Raw genomic sequence first — 16,350 nt, 5'->3', positions numbered from 1 at the left:
GTTGATGAAATTGCGAGGGTATCCGTTTTTGGCGAATACTTTGTATAGGTGTTCCTCTTCCTCTTTTTGCAGTTCTGGTGTGCTGCAGTGTGTTGTGGCCCTTTTGAATAGTGTCCTGATGCAACTTTGTTTGTGTGTGTTGGGGTGGTTATAGAGTTATATGATCATACTGCACTGAAACAGACCTTTCAGTCCAATTCGTCAGAGCTGACCAGGTTTCCCAAACTAAACTAGTCTCAACTGCCTGTGTTTGACCCATATCCCTCCAAACCTTCCCTACCTATCTACCTGTCCAAATCTCTTTTAAATATTGCAGTGGTACCTTCATTCATCATTTCCTCTGGCAGTTCATTTATATATGGACCACCCTCTGTGTGAAAAGGCTACCCCTCAGGTTCCTTTTAAATCTTTCCCCTCTCCCCTTAAAACTGTGCCTCATAGCTTTGAATTCCCAACCTTAGGGAAAGACTTTTGCTATTCATCTTATCCATGCCCCTCATGATTTTATAAACCTCGAGAAGGTCACCTCTTAACTTCGTATGCTTCAGGCAAAAACATCCCAGCCTATCCAACCTCTCCTCACAATTCAAACCCTCTAGTCCCCGTAACATTATTGTACATCTTTTCTGCAACCAGTATAATTTAATGGCATCCTTCCTACAGCAGGGCAGCCAGAATTGGAGCAGTACTTCAAACATGGCCTCACCAATGTCTTGTACAACCACAACATGACATCCCAATTCCTATACTCGATGCTTCCTCCCATGAAGTCAAACATGTAAAAGTTTTCTTCACCACCCTGTTGTCACAAAACTAGTCCCTCTTTTTTCGAAAAGCTGTTCCTTGGCTCAAGGAGACTCTGGCTATGATTTTTTTTTCAGACAGGTAATAAACTGGGCCGGACTCCGATCAGTCTCATTTGGTACAGAGATGAAAAGGATTTTGAGAGGTCTTTTGTTTATATGTAAACAGATGAGATTTCAGGCCAAAGTGGTCATGTTTTAGAAGTAACCTGTATAATGAAAGGGGAGTGGTCAGTTGTCTAGTTGAACAGTTTAGTTCAGTCCTGAACTGGTTGGGAGTTCAACAGTGAGCTGTATGGAAACTCTCTCCCTTTCTCTCTTTTTGCCCTTCAACTTCAACCTGTAAGCATATGCCCCATTTATACTGGTTTTCAAAGGGAATTTGCATATTGGGACTTGTTTGTACATTCAGAATAGCATACTTAAGTCTAGTTTGGATAGACTGAGTTCTGTAGGGGTTCTTTATTCTGTTCTTTGTGCTTCATTGTGTAATTTTTTGAAGAATTCTTGTCCGTTTTAAAATCTAGTAGTCAACCTAGCTAATTTACTCCAGGTAATTTTCACTGAACACTTACCAAAACAAATTGCAAAGTTATGGTCTAGGCTGCCTGCTTCAGAATGTCTTGAGTGGTCTGGCCTAGCCCATAACACTGCCTACCTGTGGACATTTGCCCAGCTGATCAGGATTCCATTGTACTCTTAAGTAACATTCTTCACTGCCCATTATACCTCCAATTTTGGTGTCATCCTCAATCTTACTATCTTTGCTTTCTATATTTGCATCCAAATCATTTATGTAAATGATAAACAATGATGGACCCAGTTCTGATCCCTGCAGAACACCGTTGGTCACAGATGTCCAGTCTGAACAACAACTCTCTACAACCACCCTCTGTCTCCTACCTCCAAGCCAATTTTGTATCCAATTGGCTAGCTCTCCCTGAAGCCCATGTGACTTAACCTTACTAACCAGTCGGTCATGTAGAACCTTGTCAAAGACTTTGCTAAAGTCCATGTAGACAATGTCTACCACTCTGCCCTTATCCATCTTCTTGGTTAAATCCTCCAAAAATTCAGTCAAGTTTGTGAGGCACACACAAAGCTAAGCTGACTATCCTTAATCAGTTCTTGTCTGATTAGATTCCCTACAGTGTGGAAACAGGCCCTTCAACCCAACAAGTCCTCACCGACCCTCCGAAGAATAACCCATCCAGACTCATTTCCCTACATTTATCCCAACTAATGCACCTAACACTATGGGCAATTTAGCATAGCCAATTCACCTAACTTGCACATTTTTGGATTGTGGAAGGAAACCAGAGCACCCAGAGGAGACCCATGCAGACATGGGGAGAATGTGCAAATGCCACACAGGCAGTCGCCCGAGGCTGGAATCAAACCCGGGTCCCTGGCGCTGTAAGGCAGCAGTGCTAACCACTGAGCCACTGTGCTACCCCAGAATCCTGTCCAACAATTTAACCGCCACTGACGTCAGACTCACTGGTCTATAGTTCCCAGGCTTTTCCTAGCAGCCTTCCATAAATAAAGGCACAACATTAGCCTCCCTCTAATCTTCCAGCACCTCACTCATGGATATAGTGGCCCTGCAATTTCCTCCTTAGCTTCCCACAGTGTTCTGGGATACACTTAGAATCACAGAGTCATAGAGATGTACAACATGGAAACAGATCCTTCAGTCCAACTCGTTCATGCCAACCAGATATCATAACTAAATCCTGTCCTATTTGCCAGCAATTGTCCCATATCCCTCTAAACTCTTCCTTTTCATATACCCATCGAGATGCCTTTTAAATGGTGTAATTGTGTCAACCTCCACCACCTCCACTGGAAGCTCATTCCATGCACACATCACCCTCTGCATGAAAGAGTTGCCCCTTAGATCCCTTTTAAATCTTTCTCCTCTCACCTTAAACCTATGCTCTCTACTTTCAGACTCTCCAACCCTGAGGAAAAGTCTTGGACTATTTACCCTACCCATACCCCTCATGACTTTATAAATCTCTATAGGGGGCACCCCTCTGTCTCCAATGCTCATGAGAAGACAGCCCCAGTCTATCCAGGTTCTCCCTGTAGCTCAAAGCCTCCAACCCTGGCAACATCCTTGTAATGATTTGGAGATGCCGGTGTTGGACTGGGGTGTACAAAGTTATAAATCACACAGCACCAGATTATAGTCCAACAGGTTTAATCGGAAGCACTAGCTTTCGGAGCGCTGCTCCTTCATCAGGTGGATGAAGGAGCGGCACTCCAAAAGCTAGTGCTTCCGATTAAACCTGTTGGACTATAATCTGGTGCTGTGTGATTTGTAACATCCTTGTAATCTTTTCTGAACCCTTTCAAGTTTCACAACATCCTTCCGATAGGAGGGAGAGCAGATTGATCAGGTCCTGGTGATTTATCTATCTTCATTTCTGCACTTTAAGACCTCTAGCATCTCTTCTTCTGAAATGTGGGCCGTTTTCATGGCATCAACACTTATTTCCCCATGTTCTGGGGCTTCCAAGTCTTTCTATACAGTGTTTACCAATGTGAAAGTCTTAGATAGTAAAACTTACATAGCACCCATAGCACCCAAGGGTGTTCTTTTGGACTGGAGAGTCCAAAACCACAGATCAGAGTTTAATAGTTTGGGGTAGACCATTTAGAACTAAGATGAGGAGAAATATCTTTATGCAGAGAGTCATGAGCCTGTGAAATTTTTGCCACAAAAGGCAGTTGAAGCTAATCACTGAATATTTTCAAGAAGGAGTTAAATATAGATCTTAGGGCTAACAGAATCAAAGTATATGGGAAGAAAGCAAGAACAGGGTACTGAGTTGGATGATCAGACATGATCTTGTTGAATGACAAAACAAGCTTGAAGGGCTGAGTGCCTGTTCCTGTTCCTAATTTCTCTGTTTCTCCCAAACATCCCAAGCACACTTGCTGTCCTCTGTCATAAAGGTTCACCCTCGAGCAGTATGCAGATAAGGGCCATCTTAACATCAAACATCAATGTCTAGTTTACCTGGGTGAGATACACATTTACTTCCAGGGCTTTCTTACTGTTCCATGTTAACATTAACATTTATTCTCATCCTTCATCAGTTCTCTGCCAGAAGGCAGGTCAGACCCACAATGCTACAACAAGGGGCAAAGCAACATGGACGGGTCAAGGAGGCAGGCTTTGAAACCACCCCAGGCAGAATGGGCACCAACTAGCAGCAACCCCTCACCTCCCCATTCTAACAAAACCATGCTTCACCCCCACAAGCGGTCCAAGTTGCTATGACAACATACACTCTTTCATGCATGCTGTAGACCTGTGGATACTAATTGTAGATGCTCCAATTTTCTTTCTATTACATGACTGATCAGAAATCCCTCCACTCTCAGTGCATATTTTGGAAGGATTTACAAAGTGATACTCAGGCTGTTTGGCCACGTAATTAATGCATGTCCTTTGGTTATCAAATCTTGGGGTATGACTTTGAACACAGAGCTTCTGACCTAGAAACAGGAACACTACCCACTGATGCACAAGATCTTTATGCACTCTTTGTTTTGAATCAGAAATTAGAAGTGCATTTTTTCATTGCACCAGCAATAGTTTCAGATGCATATGCTGGGAGATTATTGCTTCCCCTCATCAGCAGTTTTAAATGAGCCTGAATACTACCCCCCCAACCCTAAACTTCTCAGGTAATACTGACGTCAGGGTACTTCCTGCAAACTAGGGTGAGTCTCCTGAGAGGAGATTTCTTCTTATAATTTTGGTCTCACAGTTTACAAAGTGTGCATTTGTGCCAGGCCAGCCAATTAACATCCTGGAACTTACAGTTTTGACCAGAAACTGAACTGGACCAGCCATTTAAATCCATTGGCTATAAGAGCAGGTCAGAGACTGGGAATCCTGCAGCAATAACTCACCTCTTAACTCCCCAAAGCCTTTCCACCATCTACATGGAACTACAGAAATGGGATGGAATGCTCCCCAGTTACCTGCATGAGTGTACTCCAACATTGAAAGACGTTTAACACTATCCACGCTAAAGCAATTTGTTTGACTGGCACCACAGCCACAAACATTCACGCTCTCCAATACTCATTAGCAGCAATGTACAAGATGCATTGCGGAAATTCACCAAGGTTCCTTTGACAGCATCTTCCAAACTCACTACCACCACCACCTGAAAGGACAAGGGCAGCAGATACATGGGAATACCAACACCTGCAAGTTCCCCTCCAAGCTACTCACCATCCTGACTTAAAAATACAACACCGTCCGTTCAGTGTCGCTGGGTCAGTACTTGGAACTCCCTCCCTAAGGGCATTGTGGATCTACAGCACATAGACTGCAGCGGTTCGAGAGGGCAGGTCACCACCTCTTTCTCAAGGGAAACTGGAGATGGGCAATAAATGCTGGATCAGCCAGTGACATCCTGCATTTCATGAGGGAATTTAAAATATGCCACTGGGAACACTGTTTAAATGTTCCCAAGCTTTGAGTCTGAAGGTTCTGCTTTCAAGCCCCACTCCGGTTCCTGACAACTCCTTCTCGCTGACACTCCAGTGCAGCGCTAAGTGAGTGCTCACCTTTGGTGAGACCAACTGAGATATTGAACTGAGGACATCCTGCTCCCCTAAGGCGGATATATTTGCAAGAGGATAAGTGGAGAGTTCTCTCTGATGTAAACCACATTCAACATTCCATTTGATACTTGGTATATGGGTGTGTACGGTAGCTTGTAGTCTGTGTGCTGGTTTCCTGCATTGCAAAAGTGGAACACCATCAAAAATGCTACATTAATTGTAGAGTGGTTTGGTTTGAGACAGTCAGAGAAGTGCCGATCACTGATGGGATATTTTTTAAAAATTTGAGTCAATCTGAATATTACGCCTATATTATCCAAACTACAGAGATGTTTTGTTTTCTCATTCTCAGGGGGTTGCAAGTGGAATCCTCTGCCCCAGAAGGTAGTGGATGCTGCAGTCCTTAAATTTACTCGGGGCTAATTTAGATAGATTTTTAACAAACAAGAGTAATAGGGGCAGATGTGAAAATCAGAGATGAGAACACAGCCATATTAAAATTAAAAAAAGAAAGAACTGGCTGTGGAGAGAGAAACAGTTTGTGTTTCAGTGTTCCTGGAACTGAATGATGGGGAAGGTTTGGCCTACTCCTGCTGCTATGGACCAATGATGGGGAGGACTTGTGCTGAGAGTTAATGAAATTTGTTCCTGAAGAACATGCTCTCTCTCTCTTTTTCTTTCTCTCTCTGCAGGCTAAAACTGCCGATTCTGACAAGTCTGTTCATCATCACCTCACAGAGATCTCGATGTAAAGGCTGCTCAGAGGCAAGAGGTGAGAGACCAGAAGGAGAAACGATCGAAGTAAAGATCCAGCTAAACATGGTCTCTACATTTCTTACGCATTTGCATTAAAAAGCATGAACGTTTCTGATGGAGGAGTCGCTGGAGTGGAAGCGTTAGCCCTGCTTTCTTCCCATAGATGCTGCCAGACCTGTTGGGCTTTACCAATAATTGCTGTTTTTGTTTCTCAAGTTTGAATGCTCAGTTGTCTTTGACAATCAGAAAGTGGTTTCACGCGACCCCTAGTTGATCCCTGAGCCTTGGGGGGGGGGGGGGGGGGGGGTAGGGAGAAGGTTCTGTAGAACCCTTGTTTCTGGGCAGGTTGGGAGGGGGTGATGACCAGAACTGTCCCAAACACCCTCCCAAATTACCTCAGTCAAAAATCAAACGACACCAGGTACCTCCTAACTGATTAAAGCACGCAACAAGGGCAATTAATTTTAAAGTTGTTAACTTTTTAGTGTCAATACTGTGACTTTTACCTCTCTGTCATACCACACCCTGAGCGGCGCTGCAAAATCTTGCAATGTCAAATAAACCTGTTGGACTATAACCTGGTGTCATTTAATTTTTGACCTTGCTCACTGCATCTCCATATTAACTCAACATGCCTTCCAGAAAACTGCCCATGTATCTGGGGACCCACTCCCAGGTAGCCTGGGTGAGCCAGGAGTATGAAAGTGATCCAAGAACAGTCCTTAAAACTTCAACCAAGATAGTAACGTCAACCTTAGAGCTGGCACAGAAGGAGGTGAGGAACATGTGAGGACATAAACGGCGTAGAAATGTATGGGGGTGGGGGGGGAGCGGAAATCTTTTTGGGAAAGAAAGACAAATCAGAGAAACTAGAAAGGAATAAATTTTCAGATTGGTGCTGGGTTTAGAACAAGGTATACAACAGAAATTGCTGGAAAATCTCAGCACTCTGGAGAGAAATCACAGTTAGCATGTCTGGTCCAGCGACCCTTCCTCAGTACGTGCAAAGTGGGTCACTGGACCAGATCAGCACTGAATAGTGACTACCCCTTTTCCATGAGCTCTGTGATGGAATGGAATCGGGTGTAAAATGGGATCATGAGGAATTATGAAGGTGCCACGTCAAACCCAGCATTCTGACCGCAATCGGCTCGTAGGCATAAGCTCCCAGCGTGTGTCCCCTCCCACTGTAGTCATTCCCACTGACCTAATGCTCTCTTAAGTTCTTCCACAGCAACCAGGCGGGAGAATGCAAACAGGAAAACATCGGGGGAGATACTGTGGAGCTACTTAGGTGGACCAGATCGATTCATGTCTGGGGTGCAGGTAAGTCCCCGGAGGCCGTCTAGCAGATGGGGGACAGTGTCTTTTTGAATTTTCGGGAGTCCAGGCTGGTCTTTTCTCTGCATTAGAGAGGGCGACGTAATGCAACAACAACAAACACCTTCAGTGCTATTTCCCACCTTGTGTGGAGGCAGACAACAAAGAAATCCTGGCACTTACCCTCGCACACAGTAACTCCTCAGTAAGTTAGCGCTGAAGGAGCGGTGTTAGTGATACCTCCCGGCCAGGAGAGAGCTGGGTTCACATCCCGCTAGCTCTGCATTTTAACAAGTTGATCAAAAATATTGCAAACGTCGCGCGACAAAATGTTCCAGTGCGGGCACTCTAACCCAAATCCAAATTCCTTCGCGCTCTGCAGACAATCTAACATTCCCTTCCCATTTTTCTGCTGACCGGGACATCCCTAAGAATTAAAGGTGAACCCCGTGAAACATTGACTGTAACAGAGAAACTCGCATAAACTTGAGTGAATGTTTTGAGGGCGCATTCTAAAGGAGTGCCCCACGTTAACTCTCTCTACTTCACTCTTTGTTTGGTATGTCCACACTTTTTTTTCATTCACATGACGGTTGTAGGTGCATCCCATAGTGGTCCCACACTCTAATGCCCAGAGGTACATTCTGTCCAGATTCGACCCTCCCCGTGACATCTTTTGAAGATTTGGGAAGGTTCAAACCCAAAGTGATTTTAGTCTTTCCCGAGACCGTTTGATTATGCCAACTTTTAAATGACTAAACGTCGGCTCGCAGCCTGGACATCCAGAGAGAGAGATCCAGAGGAAATAAAAAGAAACTTTGCTCACTGGATGGAACAGAAACGTCATGTTTTACACAATTGAGCGCAGCTTCGTATTTTCTGCTAAGGAGTTGATTCGAATTAGTGCCGAAGTGAGTTATAATTGGACTGAACAAGTTTAATGTTAAACAGCACTCTGATAAAGTGGGATAAAATCTCGGCAATTGCATGCGCCCGGCAGCAAGCACTGGGAGAAATCCGGTCCTTTTGTTTTGCATCAATCGATTCCTTGAGGTTTTCAAATCGATTGGAGGTCATTCCTTGTTGGATTCCGATGGTGCGTGGCTCCCAATTTTCTCTGGTTTGAGTGGGATCGGGCGGAGGGAGGCGGGGACATGGGCCGGTTAATGTGGACTATAATCTGGGTTGAACGGGGTGAAAGTAGGTCATTTGGAGAGGGGAGGGGGGGTCACACCGCAAATCCGGTACTGTTCTGAAGGGTCACCAGAATGCGAACGCTAACCTTGCTTTCTCTCTGCACAGACCTGCTGAGCTCCTCCAGCAGTTTCAGGTCTCCAGCATCCGCAGTTATCTGTTTTAGTTAATGTGCCTCTCTGTTTTCTCCCCGCCCCCTCGTTGCTGCTGCTACCAGACCGGGTTGAGTTCCTCAGGCAGTTTCACTCTCTCTGTTTTATCTAAAGGGCATCACCTGCAGCTGGAGCGCCTGAGCCCAGCGTTGTAACAGTAAACGCTTCAAAGGCAGAAATTTGCTGGAAAAGCTCAGCAGGTCTGTGGAAGAAATCAGAGTTAACGTTTCAGGTCGAATGGGCCTTCCTTGGAACTGGAAACGTTTCCCCTACGCCAATACCAAATGAAAAAAGCACTCCAAAACAATTTATAAAAACACACAGAAACAGATAAGAGAGGGTAAAGGAGAAACAACGGGAAAGGTACAGAATTGGAGAGAAAGAATGAAAGGACCCTACCCTTCCATCCATTGAAATGGGGGTGGGGGGGGTGGGGTACTTACACAGGGGGCTTGAGATAAGGCTGAAGATTAAACGAGCAAAATGATTCAGTAAGCGAGCAGCCAGATTGGTAAACTGAGCAGCAAATGTACAGAATGAGTCTGAGGGTCAGCGCCAGCGCGGGTTTAACAGGCGGCCGTTCGGTGGCCGGACTCAGCGGTTTGCGGATAACTCCCTTCGGTTAACACCCCCCCCCCTCCCCCTCCCGAAAGTACAACAGACGCCAAATTCCATGATAGAGGGGGTGAGCGTGGCAGGCCCAAATCCATCTCCTGCCAGCCCCCAGCAAGACAGCGCAGCAAACAAAACCAAACCGTGGATGTCAAGTGGGAAACTCCATAGTGGGAAAAGAGAGGGTCCAAACAGAGGGCTCTTCTAAAGAGGAAGGCTGGTCAACATGCCTCCCTCCCCACCGTGTGGTCAAATTCTAAAGAATCAACAGGCAAATGTAAACCGGATTGATCAGGGAGAGAGGGGAGGCAGTCGGTTCTATGTGTCAGGGACACACGGGGTTGCAGGGGTTTCTCGATTTGGGCTCGCTCCTTCCTTTTTTACCCAAATCTCTAGTGTCACCCCCCCCTCCTCCCCCCACCTTCTGCATAAGGACCGGGGGCCTGCAGTTGTTTATTGATACTGCCTGCCCTCCAGTCCCAGGCAGAATCCCAAGGCTGGACGTCTCCACTCGGATTCACAAGTGATCGGCCTGCCAGCGGAATTCTCACACACAGAGACTTGGGGGGTGGCGTTTCAGCGAACTTCACTCAGCCTCACACCCTCATATCCGACCTCCCTCACACTCACAGTCTCACACACTCATATCCGACCTCCCTCACACTCACAGTCTCACACCCTCATATCCGACCTCCCTCACACTCACAGCCTCACACCCTCATATCCGACCTCCCTCACACTCACAGCCTCACACCCTCATATCCGACCTCCCTCACACTCACAGCCTCACACCCTCATATCCGACCTCCCTCACACTCACAGCCTCACACCCTCATATCCGACCTCCCTCACACTCACAGCCTCACACCCTCATATCCGACCTCCCTCACACTCACAGCCTCACACCCTCATATCCGACCTCCCTCACACTCACAGTCTCACACCCTCATATCCGACCTCCCTCACACTCACAGCCTCACACCCTCATATCCGACCTCCCTCACACTCAGTCTCACACACTCATATCCGACCTCCCTCACAGCCTCACACCCTCATATCCGACCTCCCTCACACTCACAGCCTCACACCCTCATATCCGACCTCCCTCACACTCACAGTCTCACACACTCATATCCGACCTCCCTCACACTCTCACCCTCACATCCGACCTCCCTCACACTCACAGCCTCACACCCTCATATCCGATCTCCCTCACACTCACAGCCTCACACCCTCATATCCGACCTCCCTCACACTCACAGCCTCACACCCTCATATCCGATCTCCCTCACACTCAGCCTCACACACTCATATCCGACCTCCCTCACACTCACAGCCTCACACCCTCATAACCAACCTCTCTTACACAGTCGTTTACCTGTATAGAGTAAAATGTGAGTGGGGCTTTGTGTGAGAGAGAGAAAGACTGGAGCGTATGAGGCTGTGTGTGAGAGAAGGTCGGATATGAGTGTGTGATGTGTATATTCCCACACACAGCCTCATATACTATACCCTACTCTGTCACACACAGTCTCACGTACTCATATCCTACTCTCATACACACAGCCTCATACTCGCTCACACATCCATATCCTCTTTTCTTACACACTCAGCCTCACACACCCAGATGTGACTCACACTTAGTGTCACACACAAACAGCTTCACACACTCATATCGGACTCTCACACAGTCTCATACACTCATATCCTATACTCACATACTTATATTCTACTCTCAGTCTCACACACTCATATCCAACTCACAGACTCATATCCTGCTCTCACACACAACCTCACACATTTATATCCTACTCTGTCATACACAGTCTCACACAGCCTCACACATATACCTACTGTCATACACACACTATACAACACAACCTTGCATTGCCTCATATACACAGTCTTACACGTATACAGACCCACAGTCTCACACTCATTTGCACATAGCCTTGCTTACTTTCATATACACTGTCTCAGACACTCCCTAATGGTCATTCTCGGATCTAGCATCTCTTTGATTCATTTACAGAGTTGAATGGGCATGCACACACAAGCACCTCCACACTCCGAGCTACACAAACAGCCATACAAACACAATCTCTCCCATAAAAAAAGGCATAGCTACACATTCTCGAAAGCACAAGACTGTAAGCACTCGTACATTAGTAGAGTTAGCCAGACATACAAACACACAGGAAAACCGCACACAGCTTTAAACTCAGATATTAACACGTACACATAGGCACACACACACACACAGATTCTTAGCCTTTCCCATACCCTTCCACTCATCCTTCACCCTAAAGCACACTCGTACATTTTTTCCACTGCCGCTCTTCCAACACACACTGGCTCACACTGCTACATACACATTCATTCAGACTTTCCTACACAAACACACCCAACAAAGCCAACCCACGGGACACGATGCCCGGGAGCGATCAGTTAAGCACAAAGATCCCAATAAACCGAGACGGAGGAATAAGGCAGATCTTGTCGGAAATTCAAACGCAATGAACACATTCCAAGGCATGCTAGATATCTCCGCTGTCAGGTTTCAATTCCTCTGAAAACTTAATTTTACGACGATTTCGATTTTTTTTACCGTGCCCACAATCCAAGCTGCCATCCTTCGCTATGATCCCAATGTTTTTTTTAACGCGTGTTGGGCGATTAGCTGGTCACAGTTAGGTGTGTACTGGTGACGACTCGGTGTAAGTGTATTGTTTTAAAAAAAACTGACACAACAAATCCCCTGGTGAAATGAAACATCGCTTCACTTGGATCACCTACCTGCAGCCCCTCCTTCCTTTACAGGTACCTATCCTCCAGCTTTCCCGAAAGAAAAATGTAGGCGCTGCATTTTGGACCGCTGTAGTTTCACTAAAGTGGAAACGGGTCGCAAAATCTCCACTCTAATGCTGTCCTTCCACGGTTCCTTCCTCTATTACTTCCTCTTTTTTTTAAACATAGCTCTGATACAAACTCAGCAACATCACACAAACACACACACAGAAAGTCCTCCCCATCCCACCTAAAATATACATTTAAAAAGCCCTATCTTACCGAGATCAGAGCGCGGCGCTCCCTGCAGCACTCAGTACTTCACTCCATCTCTGATGTGCTGGCTTTTCCTCCTGTAGTTTCCCCTCGCTCTCTCCTGTGGGGAAGCCGATTGGACAGATCGATTCACCTCCTGGAAATCTGCATCCATGTAGATCTCTAACAGACGACAACAACACCCTTCCACTCCCCCACCCCTCCACCAAAAAAATTCTGGGGAACCGTCAGGAAATAAATTACTTGGTTCACCCAGACCAACTCCCTCACTGAGTTGCCCAGTCCAAGGAGATGTTGAGATGTGTCAAGTATGAGTCCAAGTGATATCTGGGATGGGTTCCTTCTCCATCAGCCCTGTCTGTATGTGTGTGTTTTTTTTAAATAGCCTGGTCAATATAGTGGCTGTTCACGCTGCCTGTCAGATCTCTCTGCTCGTTATCTGGAGGACAGGAGGATTTAATAAGGAGTATGTTTCTGTTCCATGAGGAATCTCGTGGGTTCCACTCGCCCTCCAACCCCGCCCCAAACTGTCAAGGATGCAATTATGGCGGGGAGGGGGTTGGGTCGGGAAGGAGTCCCTCATTCAAAACATGGACCGAATGGCAAATTCACGAAAGTCTGGGTTAAACTGCAACTCGAGCGGGAGGCTCAATGACAGCAAACAACGCCAGCAACTAACATGTGTTAGTCAATCATAACAATCATGTTCAGACCTCGGGAGTCCAAGGCTGTCCCAATACTGAGGTTCTGAGGTGGGGGGACAGCTATTTCAGCTTTTATTTCCCCCTTCCTCCTCTGGCTATTTATCAAATTGATCACGAATGCTAATTTGATCTGATTCCACCAACACGTTAAAATCGAAACCTCTCCTTCGGAACACCCTGAACTGCAAACAACAAACAGGGAAGACATACTATTAGCATGACTTTCTCATTGTTGACTACTGTCCGTGTTGTCAACATTGCGACCAGGTATCGACTATTCAAGGTTAGAAGGTGAGTGAGAGGCACTCGAGTCGATTTATAAGGGCTGCTTGATGATAAAACCTAAGTCTCTGTCTCCCTCAAGAGTATGTGTGTGGTTTTACAACGAGTCCTCTTTTTGCTATCGAAATGCCTACAGACTCAACGGCGGCAGTTCCAGTTTTACTTTCCACTCAGTTTACCTTTCCTCTCCACCCGCCTCCTGAAAGCACTGCAAAAGAAAAACTCTTACCTTCCCAGAGAAGTAAGGTTAATTAGTTATAATATTCCTGAAACATGGCATCCCTTATTGTTCAGGTCTTTCGAGGTAAGATTTTTTCTTCCAACTCAATAGCTGTGGATATCCCTGATTATCTTTCCATTTTTGCAAATTATTGACAAATAATGTGCTTTTTGTGTTTATGTGCTTTTTGCTTAAATTGAAGAATCAATACATTTGTATAGAATTATACTTTATTCTTAAATTATCAGTAAGCACATAACAACAGCCGAAACATTACAGAAAATACAATTTTTAAAAGTCACATTTTTCATTTGAGTCTTGAACTGTTAGATGTTTCATTTCTAATGCAAAATTGGAGCATTTAGCAAATGTGACAAGAAAGTATATACACACAGGCTACCAGTGGTTCCATGGGTTAATGGGTTAACAGTTAACAGTTAACTGGTTAACCAGTTCCACCATAGGACACACCAGATGGTCTCCTTCTTTAGAGACCGCAATTTCCCTTCCCACGTGGTTAAAGATGCCCTCCAACGCATCTCATCCACATTCCGCACCTCCGCCCTCAGACCCCACCCCTCCAACCGTAACAAGGACAGAACGCCCCTGGTGCTCACCTTCCACCCTACAAACCTTCGCATCAACCAAATCATCCACCGACATTTCCGCCACCTCCAAAAAGACCCCACCACCAGGGATATATTTCCCTCCCCACCCCTTTCCGCCTTCCGCAAAGACCGTTCCCTCCGTGACTACCTGGTCAGGTCCACACCCCCCTACGACCCACCCTCCCATTCTGGCACTTTCCCCTGTCACCGCAGGAACTGTAAAACCTGTGCCCACACCTCCTCCCTCACCTCTATCCAAGGCCCTAAAGGAGCCTTCCACATCCATCAAAGTTTCACCTGCACATCCACCAATATCATTTATTGTATCCGTTGCTCCCGATGGGGTCTCCTCTACATTGGGGAGACTGGGCGCCTCCTAGCAGAGCGCTTTAGGGAACATCTCCGAGACCCCCGCACCAATCGACCAAACCGCCCCGTGGCCCAACATTTCAACTCCCCCTCCCACTCTGCCGAGGACACGGAGGTCCTGGGCCTCCTTCACCGCCGCTCCCTCACCACCAGACGCCTGGAGGAAGAACGTCTCATCTTCCTCCTCGGAACACTTCAACCCCAGGGCATCAATGTGGACTTCAACAGCTTCCTCATTTCCCCTTCCCCCACCTCATCCTAGTTTCAAACTTCCAGCTCAGTTAATGTCTCCTTGACTTGTCCGACCTGCCTATCTTCTTTTCCACCTATCCACTCCACCCTCTCCTCCTTGACCTATCATCTTCATCTCCTCCCCCACTCACCCATTGTACTCTATGCTACTCTCTCCCCACCCCCACCCTCCTCTAGCTTATCTCTCCATGCTTCAGGCTCACTGCCTTTATTCCTGATGAAGGGCTTTTGCCCGAAACGTTGATTTCGCTGCTCGTTGGATGCTGCCTGAACTGCTGTGCTCTTCCAGCACCACTAATCCAGTATTTGATTTTCAGCATCTGCAGTCATTGTTTTTACCTAATGGGTTAACAGCCTCTTGGTAAATTCTGGATAAAAGGTCATAGACGATGACATTTCCCCACTCTACTTTGGAGGCTCCTGCCCCAAGCTATAATGCGTCCCTCAGCATGTAGTCGTGGAGCTTAGAATGTACCAGTCTGCTACACTCAGTCAAGGTTAAATCTTGGCACTAGAAGATCAGCAAGGCTTGAGCATCTTTCTCCGAGTTAATGATCTCTACTCAAATGTAACAGATGCTTGTCTCAGTTTACATCCCAGGAAGTAGCCTGTAGAGCCCAGAGTCCTGTATTATGGAGCTGCTCGGGATGAACCTCAACATGGCTCAGTGGTTAGCACTGCTGCCTCACAGCATCAGGGACCTGAGTTCAATTCCTCTCAGGAGACTGTCTGTGTGGAGTTTGCACATTCTCCCCGCGTCTGCGTGGGTTTCCTCCCACAGTCCAAAGATGTGCAGGCCAAGTGAACTGGTCATGCTAAATTGCCCATAGTGTTAGATAGTCCAACAGGTTTATTTGGAAGCACAAGCTTTCGGAGTGCTGCCCCTTCGTCAGGTAGCTAGTAGGGCAGGATCATAGGACACAGAATTTGTAGTAGATTAGATCACTTACAGTGTGGAATTCGGCCCTTTGGCCCAAAAAGTCCACACCGACCCACCGAAGAGCAACCCACCCAGACCCATTCCCCTACATTTACCCCTTCACCTAACACTATCAGCAATTTAGCTTGGCCAATTCACCTAACCTGCACATCTTTGGACTGTGGGAGCAAACCCATGCAGACACGGGGAGAATGTGCACACTCCACACAGACAATTGCCCAAGGCAGGAATTGAACCCGGGTTTCTGGCGCTGTGAGGCAGCAGTGCTAACCACTGTGCCACCGTGCCGCCCGCAAAGATCATAGTGTCATAGTGCCAATTCTGCCAAATGGCATTGACAGTTTCATCAAGGAACCATCCAACAGAATCAACCATCTCTTTTCGCCACAAAGCCCCAAAGATGACCTCTGCCTGATGGTACTGGTGGCCAAAGGTATTTTTCTGCACAAACCTTTCCACAGGCACAGGTAATATGATACAGT

The 16,350-nt window shown here is 46.5% G+C and overlaps 1 protein-coding gene across 5 annotated transcripts in view; it reads right to left on the bottom strand.

The window, feature by feature from the left end:
- LOC140457995 (chemokine-like protein TAFA-2) overlaps nt 1–16,350 on the bottom strand; it is a 360,212-nt gene that overhangs the window by 275,167 nt on the left and 68,695 nt on the right. The window contains exon 1 of one of the 5 annotated variants that reach the window (XR_011953425.1): nt 12,500–13,416. The exons of 1 other annotated variant lie outside the window; for it this stretch is intronic. The gene's annotated coding sequence lies outside the window, so the exon portion shown is untranslated. Of the gene's footprint in view, nt 1–12,038; nt 12,146–12,226; nt 12,371–12,499; nt 13,419–16,350 lie in introns of those variants that run through there. 3 more of the 5 variants (XR_011953427.1, XR_011953428.1, XM_072551923.1) reach the window with 3 other exon arrangements.

The sequence above is a fragment of the Chiloscyllium punctatum genome, chromosome 32 (assembly GCF_047496795.1).
Source record: "Chiloscyllium punctatum isolate Juve2018m chromosome 32, sChiPun1.3, whole genome shotgun sequence".
NCBI classification, from domain to species: Eukaryota; Metazoa; Chordata; class Chondrichthyes; order Orectolobiformes; family Hemiscylliidae; genus Chiloscyllium; species Chiloscyllium punctatum.
This window is presented reverse-complemented; position numbering and strand designations above follow the sequence as displayed.